At 46.7% G+C, this 17,337-nt stretch overlaps 9 non-coding genes across 9 annotated transcripts; all 9 read left to right on the plus strand.

The window, feature by feature from the left end:
- The first annotated feature begins 77 nt into the window (after window positions 1-77).
- On the plus strand, window positions 78-268 carry LOC142674872 (U2 spliceosomal RNA). Its single transcript, XR_012851951.1, has one exon. It is a non-coding gene; the product is annotated as a U2 spliceosomal RNA (small nuclear RNA).
- Window positions 269-1,506: 1,238 nt separating this feature from the next.
- LOC142674818 (U2 spliceosomal RNA) lies at window positions 1,507-1,697 on the plus strand. The gene has a single exon (XR_012851902.1). It is a non-coding gene; the product is annotated as a U2 spliceosomal RNA (small nuclear RNA).
- A 1,230-nt stretch (window positions 1,698-2,927) lies between these two features.
- Window positions 2,928-3,118, plus strand: LOC142674870 (U2 spliceosomal RNA). Its single transcript, XR_012851950.1, has one exon. It is a non-coding gene; the product is annotated as a U2 spliceosomal RNA (small nuclear RNA).
- A 1,230-nt stretch (window positions 3,119-4,348) lies between these two features.
- LOC142674839 (U2 spliceosomal RNA) lies at window positions 4,349-4,539 on the plus strand. The gene has a single exon (XR_012851921.1). It is a non-coding gene; the product is annotated as a U2 spliceosomal RNA (small nuclear RNA).
- Window positions 4,540-5,769: 1,230 nt separating this feature from the next.
- LOC142674873 (U2 spliceosomal RNA) lies at window positions 5,770-5,960 on the plus strand. Its single transcript, XR_012851952.1, has one exon. It is a non-coding gene; the product is annotated as a U2 spliceosomal RNA (small nuclear RNA).
- A 5,998-nt stretch (window positions 5,961-11,958) lies between these two features.
- LOC142674778 (U2 spliceosomal RNA) lies at window positions 11,959-12,149 on the plus strand. The gene has a single exon (XR_012851866.1). It is a non-coding gene; the product is annotated as a U2 spliceosomal RNA (small nuclear RNA).
- A 1,230-nt stretch (window positions 12,150-13,379) lies between these two features.
- Window positions 13,380-13,570, plus strand: LOC142674779 (U2 spliceosomal RNA). Its single transcript, XR_012851867.1, has one exon. It is a non-coding gene; the product is annotated as a U2 spliceosomal RNA (small nuclear RNA).
- A 1,230-nt stretch (window positions 13,571-14,800) lies between these two features.
- Window positions 14,801-14,991, plus strand: LOC142674780 (U2 spliceosomal RNA). Its single transcript, XR_012851868.1, has one exon. It is a non-coding gene; the product is annotated as a U2 spliceosomal RNA (small nuclear RNA).
- Window positions 14,992-16,221: 1,230 nt separating this feature from the next.
- LOC142674781 (U2 spliceosomal RNA) lies at window positions 16,222-16,412 on the plus strand. Its single transcript, XR_012851869.1, has one exon. It is a non-coding gene; the product is annotated as a U2 spliceosomal RNA (small nuclear RNA).
- The last annotated feature ends 925 nt before the right edge of the window (window positions 16,413-17,337 follow it).

The raw sequence follows: 17,337 nt of genomic DNA on the forward strand, positions 1-17,337 counted from the left end.
TAGAAGTAGGCTGAATCGCTGCAAGGGCTGAACAGCAGTATCGGGCAGGCTCGGGCAACGCGCGGCCCGTTCGGGTTATTGCTTCTCGGCCTTTTGGCTAAGATCAAGTGTAGTATCTGTACTTATCAGTTTAATATCTGATACGTCCCCTATCTGGGGACCATATATTAAATGGATTTTTAGAACAGGGAGATGGAAAAAGAGCTTGCTCTGTCCACTCCACGCATTGACCTGGTATTGCAGTATTTCCAGGACCGGTGCACCCTTTCCTTATGTGTTGACTAAAATCAGATTCCAAAAGTGTTTTTTGTGTTTGCCACTGTTTCTGTCTTTCTGAAGGGATCTCCCCTTTTAATCCCATTATTTCAACACCTGTTGGACAATGCATGAGTGATAATGAGCTAATTGATTAAATGCAATTAATGAATACATTGCCACCTCTTGTTTTGTGTCGTCTGTGTGTCTGTGTTTCCGGCATTTCACATTGGAACAGCTCATTCACCTTCCTTGTCTTCTCTCCGCCCTCCCTTTTAGGTAAGTTAAAGAGCTGCACCTGAGCCAGCCACTGATTGATGCAGCACCACAGTCAAATAGTGGAGTGGAGTAGGGGAACAGCAAACAGCCATTAAAGCCGCCCGCCCGCCCGCCCGCCACAATGGACCTACCTGTGTACACTAGATGGATGTGATGGAATGTACTGTCGTCCCTACATTTCAAGAAGGAGTAAGAATTGCAGTTGCAACAAAGCCTTGCTTGCCTACAAAGAGAGCAGCAATTTGGATTTGTTACTATGTTACCTAGAAGAATAACAAACTGTGCAAGGATGGAGGTTGTAGGAGCAAGGAGAAGTTGTCTGTAAAGTTGGTGGATGCTTATTTTCCATTTTGCTGTCCCTTGTCTCCCTCTTGTGGCCTCCTGGAGGCAACTAGCTGTGCAAAAAAAGACAGCCTAGCGGCTGGCTGTTGCAGTGTTGCCCTCTCAGGCAACACTGAGTGACTGACTGAGCCGCACCGTCTTATATAAAGTTCAGACGGAACTTTGCACGTGTCATAGTGGAGCCCTGAGGAGCCAGAGCCAGCTTTCTGACATCATAATGGGGCCTCAGAGATAAAAGCCTGGGCCCAGGCAGTGTTGGTCAGTGCTGCTCAGCAGGCAGCACTGGACTGGACTGGATTACAGCTGATACAAGGTGTGAAGGAACAAGGGGTGGCTGTGGGCATGCACTTGCTGCCGCTGCCAGTGTTTATCTGCATGGCAGCAGGGCATTTGGGCGTTGCCAGGAAGGCGTTTTTATGTAGATTCCTCCTCTTTCAGCACTGCATTGTGGTGCAAGCAAAAGAAGCAAATCCTGTCTGGCTTCCTCTCCGGCCTTTATTCACCTCCCGTGTAGCTGTGAGTGTGTGAGCCTGCAGGGCCCCATGGAATTGCCTAGAAGTAGGCTGAATCGCTGCAAGGGCTGAACAGCAGTATCGGGCAGGCTCGGGCAACGCGCGGCCCGTTCGGGTTATCGCTTCTCGGCCTTTTGGCTAAGATCAAGTGTAGTATCTGTTCTTATCAGTTTAATATCTGATACGTCCCCTATCTGGGGACCATATGTTAAATGGATTTTTAGAACAGGGAGATGGAAATAGAGCTTGCTCTGTCCACTCCACGCATTGACCTGGTATTGCAGTATTTCCAGGACCGGTGCACCCTTTCCTTATGTGTTGACTAAAATCAGATTCCAAAAGTGTTTTTTGTGTTTGCCACTGTTTCTGTCTTTCTGAAGGGATCTCCCCTTTTAATCCCATTATTTCAACACCTGTTGGACAATGCATGAGTGATAATGAGCTAATTGATTAAATGCAATTAATGAATACATTGCCACCTCTTGTTTTGTGTCGTCTGTGTGTCTGTGTTTCCGGCATTTCACATTGGAACAGCTCATTCACCTTCCTTGTCTTCTCTCCGCCCTCCCTTTTAGGTAAGTTAAAGAGCTGCACCTGAGCCAGCCACTGATTGATGCAGCACCACAGTAAAATAGTGGAGTGGAGTAGGGGAACAGCAAACAGCCATTAAAGCCGCCCGCCCGCCACAATGGACCTACCTGTGTACACTAGATGGATGTGATGGAATGTACTGTCGTCCCTACATTTCAAGAAGGAGTAAGAATTGCAGTTGCAACAAAGCCTTGCTTGCCTACAAAGAGAGCAGCAATTTGGATTTGTTACTATGTTACCTAGAAGAATAACAAACTGTGCAAGGATGGAGGTTGTAGGAGCAAGGAGAAGTTGTCTGTAATGTTGGTGGATGCTTATTTTCCATTTTGAAGTCCCTTGTCTCCCTCTTGTGGCCTCCTGGAGGCAACTAGCTGTGCAAAAAAAGACAGCCTGGCGGCCGGCTGTTGCAGTGTTGCCCTCTCAGGCAACACTGAGTGACTGACTGAGCCGCACCGTCTTATATAAAGTTCAGACGGAACTTTGCACGTGTCATAGTGGAGCCCTGAGGAGCCAGAGCCAGCTTTCTGACATCATAATGGGGCCTCAGAGATAAAAGCCTGGGCCCAGGCAGTGTTGGTCAGTGCTGCTCAGCAGGCAGCACGGGACTGGACTGGATTACAGCTGATACAAGGTGTGAAGGAACAAGGGGTGGCTGTGGGCATGCACTTGCTGCCGCTGCCAGTGTTTATCTGCATGGCAGCAGGGCATTTGGGCGTTGCCAGGAAGGCGTTTTTATGTAGATTCCTCCTCTTTCAGCACTGCATTGTGGTGCAAGCAAAAGAAGCAAATCCTGTCTGGCTTCCTCTCCGGCCTTTATTCACCTCCCATGTAGCTGTGAGTGTGTGAGCCTGCAGGGCCCCATGGAATTGCCTAGAAGTAGGCTGAATCGCTGCAAGGGCTGAACAGCAGTATCGGGCAGGCTCGGGCAACGCGCAGCCCGTTCGGGTTATCGCTTCTCGGCCTTTTGGCTAAGATCAAGTGTAGTATCTGTACTTATCAGTTTAATATCTGATACGTCCCCTATCTGGGGACCATATATTAAATGGATTTTTAGAACAGGGAGATGGAAAAAGAGCTTGCTCTGTCCACTCCACGCATTGACCTGGTATTGCAGTATTTCCAGGACCGGTGCACCCTTTCCTTATGTGTTGACTAAAATCAGATTCCAAAAGTGTTTTTTGTGTTTGCCACTGTTTCTGTCTTTCTGAAGGGATCTCCCCTTTTAATCCCATTATTTCAACACCTGTTGGACAATGCATGAGTGATAATGAGCTAATTGATTAAATGCAATTAATGAATACATTGCCACCTCTTGTTTTGTGTCGTCTGTGTGTCTGTGTTTCCGGCATTTCACATTGGAACAGCTCATTCACCTTCCTTGTCTTCTCTCCGCCCTCCCTTTTAGGTAAGTTAAAGAGCTGCACCTGAGCCAGCCACTGATTGATGCAGCACCACAGTAAAATAGTGGAGTGGAGTAGGGGAACAGCAAACAGCCATTAAAGCCGCCCGCCCGCCACAATGGACCTACCTGTGTACACTAGATGGATGTGATGGAATGTACTGTCGTCCCTACATTTCAAGAAGGAGTAAGAATTGCAGTTGCAACAAAGCCTTGCTTGCCTACAAAGAGAGCAGCAATTTGGATTTGTTACTATGTTACCTAGAAGAATAACAAACTGTGCAAGGATGGAGGTTGTAGGAGCAAGGAGAAGTTGTCTGTAATGTTGGTGGATGCTTATTTTCCATTTTGAAGTCCCTTGTCTCCCTCTTGTGGCCTCCTGGAGGCAACTAGCTGTGCAAAAAAAGACAGCCTGGCGGCCGGCTGTTGCAGTGTTGCCCTCTCAGGCAACACTGAGTGACTGACTGAGCCGCACCGTCTTATATAAAGTTCAGACGGAACTTTGCACGTGTCATAGTGGAGCCCTGAGGAGCCAGAGCCAGCTTTCTGACATCATAATGGGGCCTCAGAGATAAAAGCCTGGGCCCAGGCAGTGTTGGTCAGTGCTGCTCAGCAGGCAGCACGGGACTGGACTGGATTACAGCTGATACAAGGTGTGAAGGAACAAGGGGTGGCTGTGGGCATGCACTTGCTGCCGCTGCCAGTGTTTATCTGCATGGCAGCAGGGCATTTGGGCGTTGCCAGGAAGGCGTTTTTATGTAGATTCCTCCTCTTTCAGCACTGCATTGTGGTGCAAGCAAAAGAAGCAAATCCTGTCTGGCTTCCTCTCCGGTCTTTATTCACCTCCCGTGTAGCTGTGAGTGTGTGAGCCTGCAGGGCCCCATGGAATTGCCTAGAAGTAGGCTGAATCGCTGCAAGGGCTGAACAGCAGTATCGGGCAGGCTCGGGCAACGCGCGGCCCGTTCGGGTTATCGCTTCTCGGCCTTTTGGCTAAGATCAAGTGTAGTATCTGTTCTTATCAGTTTAATATCTGATACGTCCCCTATCTGGGGACCATATATTAAATGGATTTTTAGAACAGGGAGATGGAAATAGAGCTTGCTCTGTCCACTCCACGCATTGACCTGGTATTGCAGTATTTCCTGGACCGGTGCACCCTTTCCTTATGTGTTGACTAAAATCAGATTCCAAAAGTGTTTTTTGTGTTTGCCATTGTTTCTGTCTTTCTGAAGGGATCTCCCCTTTTAATCCCATTATTTCAACACCTGTTGGACAATGCATGAGTGATAATGAGCTAATTGATTAAATGCAATTAATGAATACATTGCCACCTCTTGTTTTGTGTCGTCTGTGTGTCTGTGTTTCCGGCATTTCACATTGGAACAGCTCATTCACCTTCCTTGTCTTCTCTCCGCCCTCCCTTTTAGGTAAGTTAAAGAGCTGCACCTGAGCCAGCCACTGATTGATGCAGCACCACAGTCAAATAGTGGAGTGGAGTAGGGGAACAGCAAACAGCCATTAAAGCCGCCCGCCCGCCACAATGGACCTACCTGTGTACACTAGATGGATGTGATGGAATGTACTGTCGTCCCTACATTTCAAGAAGGAGTAAGAATTGCAGTTGCAACAAAGCCTTGCTTGCCTACAAAGAGAGCAGCAATTTGGATTTGTTACTATGTTACCTAGAAGAATAACAAACTGTGCAAGGATGGAGGTTATAGGAGCAAGGAGAAGTTGTCTGTAAAGTTGGTGGATGCTTATTTTCCATTTTGCAGTCCCTTGTCTCCCTCTTGTGGCCTCCTGGAGGCAACTAGCTGTGCAAAAAAAGACAGCCTGGCGGCCGGCTGTTGCAGTGTTGCCCTCTCAGGCAACACTGAGTGACTGACTGAGCCGCACCGTCTTATATAAAGTTCAGACGGAACTTTGCACGTGTCATAGTGGAGCCCTGAGGAGCCAGAGCCAGCTTTCTGACATCATAATGGGGCCTCAGAGATAAAAGCCTGGGCCCAGGCAGTGTTGGTCAGTGCTGCTCAGCAGGCAGCACTGGACTGGACTGGATTACAGCTGATACAAGGTGTGAAGGAACAAGGGGTGGCTGTGGGCATGCACTTGCTGCCGCTGCCAGTGTTTATCTGCATGGCAGCAGGGCATTTGGGCGTTGCCAGGAAGGCGTTTTTATGTAGATTCCTCCTCTTTCAGCACTGCATTGTGGTGCAAGCAAAAGAAGCAAATCCTGTCTGGCTTCCTCTCCGGCCTTTATTCACCTCCCATGTAGCTGTGAGTGTGTGAGCCTGCAGGGCCCCATGGAATTGCCTAGAAGTAGGCTGAATCGCTGCAAGGGCTGAACAGCAGTATCGGGCAGGCTCGGGCAACGCGCGGCCCGTTCGGGTTATCGCTTCTCGGCCTTTTGGCTAAGATCAAGTGTAGTATCTGTTCTTATCAGTTTAATATCTGATACGTCCCCTATCTGGGGAGCATATATTAAATGGATTTTTAGAACAGGGAGATGGAAATAGAGCTTGCTCTGTCCACTCCACGCATTGACCTGGTATTGCAGTATTTCCAGGACTGGTGCACCCTTTCCTTATGTGTTGACTAAAATCAGATTCCAAAAGTGTTTTTTGTGTTTGCCATTGTTTCTGTCTTTCTGAAGGGATCTCCCCTTTTAATCCCATTATTTCAACACCTGTTGGACAATGCATGAGTGATAATGAGCTAATTGATTAAATGCAATTATTGAATACATTGCCACCTCTTGTTTTGTGTCGTCTGTGTGTCTGTGTTTCCGGCATTTCACATTGGAACAGCTCATTCACCTTCCTTGTCTACTGTCCGCCCTCCCTTTTAGGTAAGTTAAAGAGCTGCACCTGAGCCAGCCACTGATTGATGCAGCACCACAGTCAAATAGTGGAGTGGAGTAGGGGAACAGCAAACAGCCATTAACCCCTTCCCTCTTTAGCCACTTTTGACCTTCCTGACCGAGCCTCATTTTTCAAATCTGACATGTGTCACTTTATGTGGTAATAACTCCGGAATGCTTTCACCTATCCAAGCGATTCTGAGATTGTTTTCTCGTGACACATTGGACTTTATGTTACTGGCAAAATTTGCTTGATATGTTCAGTATTTAATTGTGAAAAACACCAAAATTTAGCGAAAAATTGCAAAAATTAGCATTTTTCTCAATTTAAATGTATCTGCTTGTAAGACAGGCAGTTATACCACACAAAATTGTTGCTAATTAACATCCCCCATATGTCTACTTTAGATTGGCATCGTTTTTTGAACATCCTTTTATTTTTCTATGACCTCACAAGGCTTAGAACTTTAGCAGCAATTTCTCACATTTTCAAGAAAATTTCAAAAGGCCATTTTTACATGGGCCAGTTCAGTTGTGAAGTGGCTTTGAGGGCCTTATATATTAGAAACCCCCAAAAAGTCACCCCATTTTAAAAACTTCACCCCTCAAAGTATTCAAAACAGCATTTAGAAAATGTCTTAACCCTTTACACATGTCACAGGAATTAAAGCAATGTAGAGGTGAATTTTATAAATTTCATATTTTTTTGCAGAAATAAATTTTTAGTACAATTTTTTTTATAACACAGAAGGTTTTACCAGAGAAATGCAACTCAATATTTGTTGCCCAGTTTCTGCAGTTTTAGGAAATATCCCACATGTGGCCGTAGCGTGCTACTGGACTGAAGCACCGGCCTCAGAAGCAAAGGAGCACCTGGTGGATTTTGGGGCCTTATTTTTGTTAGAATAAATTTTAGGCACCATGTCAGGTTTGAAGGGCTCTTGCGGTGCCAAAACAGTCAAAATCCCCCAAAAGTGACCCCATCTGGGAAACTACACACCTCAAGGAAATTATCTAGGGGTACAGTGAGCATTTTGACCGCACAGCTTTTTTACAGAAATTATTAGAAGTAGGCCGTGAAAATTAAAATCAACATTTCTTCAAAGAAAATGTAGGTTTAGCGATTTTTTTTCTCATTTTCACAAAGACTAAAGGAGAAAAAGCACCGTAAAATTTGTAAAGCAATTTCTCCCGAGTAAAACAATACCCCACATGTGGTAATAACCGGTTGTTTGGAGACACGGCGAGGCTGAGAAGGGAAAGAGCGCTATTTGGCTTTTGGAGCTCAAGTTTAGCAGGAATGGTTTGTGGAGGCCATGTCACATTTACAAAGCCCCTGAGGAGAAAAAACAGTGGAAACCCCCCACAGGTGACCCCATTTTGGAAACTACGCCCATTGAGGAAATTATCTAGGGGTATAGTGAGCGTTTTGACCCAACAGGTTTTTTGCATAAATTATTGGAAGTAGGCCCTGAAAATAAAAATCAACATTTTTTCAAAGAAAATGTAGGTTTAGCTAATTTTTTCTCATTTCCACAAGGACTGAAGGAGAAAAAGCACCACAAAATTTGTAAAGCAATTTCTCCCGAGTAAAACAATGCCCCACATGTGGTAATAAACGGCTGTTTGGAGACACGGCTTGGCTTAGAAGGGAAAGAGCGCTATTTGGCTTTTGGAGATCACATTGAGCAGAAATGGTTTGCGGCGGCCATGTCACATTTGCAAAGCCCCTGAGGGGAAAAAACAATGAAAACGCCAAAAAAGTGACACCTTTTAGGAAACTACACCTCTTGAGGAATTCATCTAGGGGCGTAGTGAGCATTTTGACCCCACAGATGTTTCATAGAATTTATTAGAATTGGGCAGTGAAAATAAAAACAATCCTTTTTCTTCAATAAGACGTAGCTTTAGCGCAAATTTTTTCATTTTCGCAACAAATAAAGGAAAAAAAGAACCCAACATTTGTAAAGCAATTTCTACCGAGTACGGCAATACCCCATATGTGGTCATAAACTGCTGTTTGGGCACACGGCAGGGCTCAGAAGGGAAGGACCGCCATTTGGAGTGCAGATGTTTCTGGATTGGTTTCTGGGCGCCTGTGGGCCCAAAACAGTGGAAACCCCCCAGAAGTGACCCCATTTTGGAAACTACACCCCTCAATGCATTTACCTACGGGTGTAGTGAGCATGTTAACCCTGCAGGTGTTTTGTAGAAATTAGTGTGAACTCGATGTTGCAGAGTGAAAATGGGATTTTTTCCACAGATATGTGGACAATATGTGGTGCCCAGCTTGTGCCACCATAACGAGACAGCTCTCTAATTATTATGCTGGGTTTCCTGGTTTTAGAAACACCCTACATGTGGCCCTAATCTCTTGCCTGGACAGTCGACCAGGCTCAGGAGTGAAAGCGTACCATGTAAAATTGAGGCCTAATTTGGCGATTTACAAAGTATTGGTTCACAACTGCAGAGGCTCAGATGTGAAATAATAAAAATAAACCCCTGGGAAGTGACCCCATTATGGAAACTGCACCCCTCAAGGCATTTATTAAGGGGTGTAGTGAGCATTTTCACCCCACAGATCTTTTCCATAAATGAATGCGCTGTGGATGGTGCAAATTAAAAATTTATATTTTTCCCTAGATATGCCATTCAGTGGCAAATATGTTGTGCCCAGCTTATGCCACTGGAGACACACACCCCAAAAATTGCTAAAAGGGTTCTCCCGGGTATGACGATGCCATATATGTGGAAGGAAACTGCTGTTTGGGCACGCTGTAGGGTTCAGATGGGAGGAAATGCCATTTGGCTTTTGGAGCGTGGATTTTGCTTGGTAGTAGTTTTGTTTGGAGTCTTACTGGTGTTTCCGTTTATAATGTGGGGCATATGTAAGCCGGGCGGAGTATATAAGGGGCATAGTCAGGTGGTATAATAACGGGGTAAAAAAAAACAATAAAATAATCCATAGATGTGTGTTACGCTGTGAAGCAATCCTTTCTGCACAGGCCGGTGTCGCACTGATAAATGGTGTCATTTCTTATCCCCCTTTTGGTCCACACTCCGCGCCTTTGTAGTTTGGGGAATTTTGCTGGGAAAGTGTTGTCCTGGTATAATACGGGCACCGGCGCTTCCAGCGGATATGTTTGGGCCCTCCCTTTCCTGGTTCCCTAATTTTAGGTCCTTGAAAAATCGCCTCTTCAAACAGAAGAAATGTTCCCCTCGGGCACAACTGCATATTTTTTTATTTCCTGACTTATTGGAGCCATAACTAATTTTATTTTTCATAGACGTAGCGGTATGAGGGCTGGTTTGTTGCGGGACGAGCTGTAGTTATTGGTACCATTTTGGGGTACATGCGACTTTTTGATCACCTTTTATCCTATTTTTTGGGATGCCAGGTAAACAAAAAAACGCAATTCTTGCACAGCTTTTTTCGTTTTTTTTTTATACAGCGTTCACCATGCGTTATAAATTACATGTTAAATTTATTCTGTGGGTCAGTACGATTCTGGCGATACCTAATTTATAGAACTTTTTCATGTTTTACAACTTTTTGCACAAAAAAATTACTTTTGTAAAAAGAATGTATTTTTTCTGTCGCCAAGTTGTGAGAACCATAACTTTTTAATTTTTTTGTCGACGGAGGTGTATGAGGGCTTGTTTTTTGCGGGACGAGCTATAGTTTTTATAGGTACCATTTTTGGATACGTGCGACTTTTTGATCACTTTTTATTCTAATATTTGTAGGGCAAAGTGACCAAAAAACAGAAACTCTGGTAACGTTTTTTACGTTTTTTTTTACGCTGTTCACCGCGTGCAATAAATAATATAATATTTTGATACCTCCGGTCGTTACGGTCGTGGCGATACCAAATACATATGGTTTATTATTATTTTTCAATAATAAAGGACTTGATAAGAGTAAAAGGGGGATTGTGTTTTATTTGATTACTTGAAACTTTTACTGTTTTCAAACTTTTATTTTGTGTACTTTTTTTTACACTTTTTTATACTTTTTTTACACTTTTTGTCAAGTCCCACTAGGGGACTTGAAGTTCCAACGGTCAGATTTTTTTTTTTCTAATACATTGCACTACCTATGTAGTGCAATGTATTAGATCTGTCAGTCATTCACTGACAGCAAGCCGATTAGGCTTCGCCTCCCGGCGGGGCCTAAATCAGCTTCCGTAATGGCAGAGCAGGAGACCATTGTGTCTCCTGTTGCCATAACAGCAGTCGCCAGTCCCGATTGCCTGTCAGGGCTGGCGATCTGCTAGTAACCGCTACGATGCAGCAATCGCTTTCGATTGCTGCATCGAAGGGGTTAATGGCAGGGATCGGAGCTAGCTCCGGTTCCTGCCGTTACAGGTGGATGTCAGCTGTACAGTACAGCTGACTTCCACCGCTGATGACGCCGGATCAGCTCCTGACCCGGCGCCATCTTGCCGGCAGCTACGGAAGCCGATCAGGCTCCGCCGCCGGGCGGATCTTGACCGGCTTCGGTGCTAGGCAGACCGGGAGGCCAGTATTAGGCCTCCGGTTGCCATTGCAGCCACCGTAACCCCGGCAATTTCATTACTGGGGTTCCGATGAGCTGCAAACACCTTAAGTGCAGCGATCGCGTTTGAGCGCTGCACTTAAGGGGTTAATGGCGGGGATCGAAGCTAATTTCGGTCCCCGCCATTACAGCCGGATGTCAGCTGTAAGATACAGCTGAGATCCGGTGATGATGGCACCGGCTCAGCTTCTGAGCCGGTCCCAAACATTTGGCGTACATGTACGGCAAGATGCGGGAAGTCAGTACTTTCCATGACGTACATGTACGGCAAATGTCGGGAAGGGGTTAAAGCCGCCCGCCCGCCCGCCACAATGGACCTACCTGTGTACACTAGATGGATGTGATGGCATGTACTGTCGTCCCTACATTTCAAGAAGGAGTAAGAATTGCAGTTGCAACAAAGCCTTGCTTGCCTACAAAGAGAGCAGCAATTTGGATTTGTTACTATGTTACCTAGAAGAATAACAAACTGTGCAAGGATGGAGGTTGTAGGAGCAAGGAGAAGTTGTCTGTAAAGTTGGTGGATGCTTATTTTCCATTTTGCAGTCCCTTGTCTCCCTCTTGTGGCCTCCTGGAGGCAACTAGCTGTGCAAAAAAAGACAGCCTGGCGGCCGGCTGTTGCAGTGTTGCCCTCTCAGGCAACACTGAGTGACTGACTGAGCCGCACCGTCTTATATAAAGTTCAGACGGAACTTTGCACGTGTCATAGTGGCGCCCTGAGGAGCCAGAGCCAGCTTTCTGACATCATAATGGGGCCTCAGAGATAAAAGCCTGGGCCCAGGCAGTGTTGGTCAGTGCTGCTCAGCAGGCAGCACTGGACTGGACTGGATTACAGCTGATACAAGGTGTGAAGGAACAAGGGGTGGCTGTGGGCATGCACTTGCTGCCGCTGCCAGTGTTTATCTGCATGGCAGCAGGGCATTTGGGCGTTGCCAGGAAGGCGTTTTTATGTAGATTCCTCCTCTTTCAGCACTGCATTGTGGTGCAAGCAAAAGAAGCAAATCCTGTCTGGCTTCCTCTCCGGCCTTTATTCACCTCCCGTGTAGCTGTGAGTGTGTGAGCCTGCAGGGCCCCATGGAATTGCCTAGAAGTAGGCTGAATCGCTGCAAGGGCTGAACAGCAGTATCGGGCAGGCTCGGGCAACGCGCGGCCCGTTCGGGTTATCGCTTCTCGGCCTTTTGGCTAAGATCAAGTGTAGTATCTGTTCTTATCAGTTTAATATCTGATACGTCCCCTATCTGGGGACCATATATTAAATGGATTTTTAGAACAGGGAGATGGAAATAGAGCTTGCTCTGTCCACTCCACGCATTGACCTGGTATTGCAGTATTTCCAGGACCGGTGCACCCTTTCCTTATGTGTTGACTAAAATCAGATTCCAAAAGTGTTTTTTGTGTTTGCCATTGTTTCTGTCTTTCTGAAGGGATCTCCCCTTTTAATCCCATTATTTCAACACCTGTTGGACAATGCATGAGTGATAATGAGCTAATTGATTAAATGCAATTAATGAATACATTGCCACCTCTTGTTTTGTGTCGTCTGTGTGTCTGTGTTTCCGGCATTTCACATTGGAACAGCTCATTCACCTTCCTTGTCTTCTCTCCGCCCTCCCTTTTAGGTAAGTTAAAGAGCAGCACCTGAGCCAGCCACTGATTGATGCAGCACCACAGTCAAATAGTGGAGTGGAGTAGGGGAACAGCAAACAGCCATTAAAGCCGCCCGCCCGCCACAATGGACCTACCTGTGTACACTAGATGGATGTGATGGAATGTACTGTCGTCCCTACATTTCAAGAAGGAGTAAGAATTGCAGTTGCAACAAAGCCTTGCTTGCCTACAAAGAGAGCAGCAATTTGGATTTGTTACTATGTTACCTAGAAGAATAACAAACTGTGCAAGGATGGAGGTTGTAGGAGCAAGGAGAAGTTGTCTGTAAAGTTGGTGGATGCTTATTTTCCATTTTGCAGTCCCTTGTCTCCCTCTTGTGGCCTCCTGGAGGCAACTAGCTGTGCAAAAAAAGACAGCCTGGCGGCCGGCTGTTGCAGTGTTGCCCTCTCAGGCAACACTGAGTGACTGACTGAGCCGCACCGTCTTATATAAAGTTCAGACGGAACTTTGCACGTGTCATAGTGGAGCCCTGAGGAGCCAGAGCCAGCTTTCTGACATCATAATGGGGCCTCAGAGATAAAAGCCTGGGCCCAGGCAGTGTTGGTCAGTGCTGCTCAGCAGGCAGCACTGGACTGGACTGGATTACAGCTGATACAAGGTGTGAAGGAACAAGGGGTGGCTGTGGGCATGCACTTGCTGCCGCTGCCAGTGTTTATCTGCATGGCAGCAGGGCATTTGGGCGTTGCCAGGAAGGCGTTTTTATGTAGATTCCTCCTCTTTCAGCACTGCATTGTGGTGCAAGCAAAAGAAGCAAATCCTGTCTGGCTTCCTCTCCGGCCTTTATTCACCTCCCGTGTAGCTGTGAGTGTGTGAGCCTGCAGGGCCCCATGGAATTGCCTAGAAGTAGGCTGAATCGCTGCAAGGGCTGAACAGCAGTATCGGGCAGGCTCGGGCAACGCGCGGCCCTTTCGGGTTATCGCTTCTCGGCCTTTTGGCTAAGATCAAGTGTAGTATCTGTTCTTATCAGTTTAATATCTGATACGTCCCCTATCTGGGGACCATATATTAAATGGATTTTTAGAACAGGGAGATGGAAATAGAGCTTGCTCTGTCCACTCCACGCATTGACCTGGTATTGCAGTATTTCCAGGACCGGTGCACCCTTTCCTTATGTGTTGACTAAAATCAGATTCCAAAAGTGTTTCTTGTGTTTGCCATTGTTTCTGTCTTTCTGAAGGGATCTCCCCTTTTAATCCCATTATTTCAACACCTGTTGGACAATGCATGAGTGATAATGAGCTAATTGATTAAATGCAATTAATGAATACATTGCCACCTCTTGTTTTGTGTCGTCTGTGTGTCTGTGTTTCCGGCATTTCACATTGGAACAGCTCATTCACCTTCCTTGTCTTCTCTCCGCCCTCCCTTTTAGGTAAGTTAAAGAGCTGCACCTGAGCCAGCCACTGATTGATGCAGCACCACAGTCAAATAGTGGAGTGGAGTAGGGGAACAGCAAACAGCCATTAAAGCCGCCCGCCCGCCACAATGGACCTACCTGTGTACACTAGATGGATGTGATGGAATGTACTGTCGTCCCTACATTTCAAGAAGGAGTAAGAATTGCAGTTGCAACAAAGCCTTGCTTGCCTACAAAGAGAGCAGCAATTTGGATTTGTTACTATGTTACCTAGAAGAATAACAAACTGTGCAAGGATGGAGGTTGTAGGAGCAAGGAGAAGTTGTCTGTAAAGTTGGTGGATGCTTATTTTCCATTTTGCAGTCCCTTGTCTCCCTCTTGTGGCCTCCTGGAGGCAACTAGCTGTGCAAAAAAAGACAGCCTGGCGGCCGGCTGTTGCAGTGTTGCCCTCTCAGGCAACACTGAGTGACTGACTGAGCCGCACCGTCTTATATAAAGTTCAGACGGAACTTTGCACGTGTCATAGTGGAGCCCTGAGGAGCCAGAGCCAGCTTTCTGACATCATAATGGGGCCTCAGAGATAAAAGCCTGGGCCCAGGCAGTGTTGGTCAGTGCTGCTCAGCAGGCAGCACTGGACTGGACTGGATTACAGCTGATACAAGGTGTGAAGGAACAAGGGGTGGCTGTGGGCATGCACTTGCTGCCGCTGCCAGAGTTTATCTGCATGGCAGCAGGGCATTTGGGCGTTGCCAGGAAGGCGTTTTTATGTAGATTCCTCCTCTTTCAGCACTGCATTGTGGTGCAAGCAAAAGAAGCAAATCCTGTCTGGCTTCCTCTCCGGCCTTTATTCACCTCCCGTGTAGCTGTGAGTGTGTGAGCCTGCAGGGCCCCATGGAATTGCCTAGAAGTAGGCTGAATCGCTGCAAGGGCTGAACAGCAGTATCGGGCAGGCTCGGGCAACGCGCGGCCCTTTCGGGTTATCGCTTCTCGGCCTTTTGGCTAAGATCAAGTGTAGTATCTGTTCTTATCAGTTTAATATCTGATACGTCCCCTATCTGGGGACCATATATTAAATGGATTTTTAGAACAGGGAGATGGAAATAGAGCTTGCTCTGTCCACTCCACGCATTGACCTGGTATTGCAGTATTTCCAGGACCGGTGCACCCTTTCCTTATGTGTTGACTAAAATCAGATTCCAAAAGTGTTTCTTGTGTTTGCCATTGTTTCTGTCTTTCTGAAGGGATCTCCCCTTTTAATCCCATTATTTCAACACCTGTTGGACAATGCATGAGTGATAATGAGCTAATTGATTAAATGCAATTAATGAATACATTGCCACCTCTTGTTTTGTGTCGTCTGTGTGTCTGTGTTTCCGGCATTTCACATTGGAACAGCTCATTCACCTTCCTTGTCTTCTCTCCGCCCTCCCTTTTAGGTAAGTTAAAGAGCTGCACCTGAGCCAGCCACTGATTGATGCAGCACCACAGTCAAATAGTGGAGTGGAGTAGGGGAACAGCAAACAGCCATTAAAGCCGCCCGCCCGCCACAATGGACCTACCTGTGTACACTAGATGGATGTGATGGAATGTACTGTCGTCCCTACATTTCAAGAAGGAGTAAGAATTGCAGTTGCAACAAAGCCTTGCTTGCCTACAAAGAGAGCAGCAATTTGGATTTGTTACTATGTTACCTAGAAGAATAACAAACTGTGCAAGGATGGAGGTTGTAGGAGCAAGGAGAAGTTGTCTGTAAAGTTGGTGGATGCTTATTTTCCATTTTGCAGTCCCTTGTCTCCCTCTTGTGGCCTCCTGGAGGCAACTAGCTGTGCAAAAAAAGACAGCCTGGCGGCCGGCTGTTGCAGTGTTGCCCTCTCAGGCAACACTGAGTGACTGACTGAGCCGCACCGTCTTATATAAAGTTCAGACGGAACTTTGCACGTGTCATAGTGGAGCCCTGAGGAGCCAGAGCCAGCTTTCTGACATCATAATGGGGCCTCAGAGATAAAAGCCTGGGCCCAGGCAGTGTTGGTCAGTGCTGCTCAGCAGGCAGCACTGGACTGGACTGGATTACAGCTGATACAAGGTGTGAAGGAACAAGGGGTGGCTGTGGGCATGCACTTGCTGCCGCTGCCAGAGTTTATCTGCATGGCAGCAGGGCATTTGGGCGTTGCCAGGAAGGCGTTTTTATGTAGATTCCTCCTCTTTCAGCACTGCATTGTGGTGCAAGCAAAAGAAGCAAATCCTGTCTGGCATCCTCTCCGGCCTTTATTCACCTCCCGTGTAGCTGTGAGTGTGTGAGCCTGCAGGGCCCCATGGAATTGCCTAGAAGTAGGCTGAATCGCTGCAAGGGCTGAACAGCAGTATCGGGCAGGCTCGGGCAACGCGCGGCCCGTTCGGGTTATCGCTTCTCGGCCTTTTGGCTAAGATCAAGTGTAGTATCTGTTCTTATCAGTTTAATATCTGATACGTCCCCTATCTGGGGACCATATATTAAATGGATTTTTAGAACAGGGAGATGGAAATAGAGCTTGCTCTGTCCACTCCACGCATTGACCTGGTATTGCAGTATTTCCAGGACCGGTGCACCCTTTCCTTATGTGTTGACTAAAATCAGATTCCAAAAGTGTTTTTTGTGTTTGCCATTGTTTCTGTCTTTCTGAAGGGATCTCCCCTTTTAATCCCATTATTTCAACACCTGTTGGACAATGCATGAGTGATAATGAGCTAATTGATTAAATGCAATTAATGAATACATTGCCACCTCTTGTTTTGTGTCGTCTGTGTGTCTGTGTTTCCGGCATTTCACATTGGAACAGCTCATTCACCTTCCTTGTCTTCTCTCCGCCCTCCCTTTTAGGTAAGTTAAAGAGCTGCACCTGAGCCAGCCACTGATTGATGCAGCACCACAGTCAAATAGTGGAGTGGAGTAGGGGAACAGCAAACAGCCATTAAAGCCGCCCGCCCGCCCGCCACAATGGACCTACCTGTGTACACTAGATGGATGTGATGGAATGTACTGTCGTCCCTACATTTCAAGAAGGAGTAAGAATTGCAGTTGCAACAAAGCCTTGCTTGCCTACAAAGAGAGCAGCAATTTGGATTTGTTACTATGTTACCTAGAAGAATAACAAACTGTGCAAGGATGGAGGTTGTAGGAGCAAGGAGAAGTTGTCTGTAAAGTTGGTGGATGCTTATTTTCCATTTTGCAGTCCCTTGTCTCCCTCTTGTGGCCTCCTGGAGGCAACTAGCTGTGCAAAAAAAGACAGCCTGGCGGCCGGCTGTTGCAGTGTTGCCCTCTCAGGCAACACTGAGTGACTGACTGAGCCGCACCGTCTTATATAAAGTTCAGACGGAACTTTGCACGTGTCATAGTGGAGCCCTGAGGAGCCAGAGCCAGCTTTCTGACATCATAATGGGGCCTCAGAGATAAAAGCCTGGGCCCAGGCAGTGTTGGTCAGTGCTGCTCAGCAGGCAGCACTGGACTGGACTGGATTACAGCTGATACAAGGTGTGAAG

The sequence above is a fragment of the Rhinoderma darwinii genome, assembly GCF_050947455.1.
Source record: "Rhinoderma darwinii isolate aRhiDar2 chromosome 2 unlocalized genomic scaffold, aRhiDar2.hap1 SUPER_2_unloc_21, whole genome shotgun sequence".
In the NCBI taxonomy this organism is placed as follows: Eukaryota; Metazoa; Chordata; class Amphibia; order Anura; family Rhinodermatidae; genus Rhinoderma; species Rhinoderma darwinii.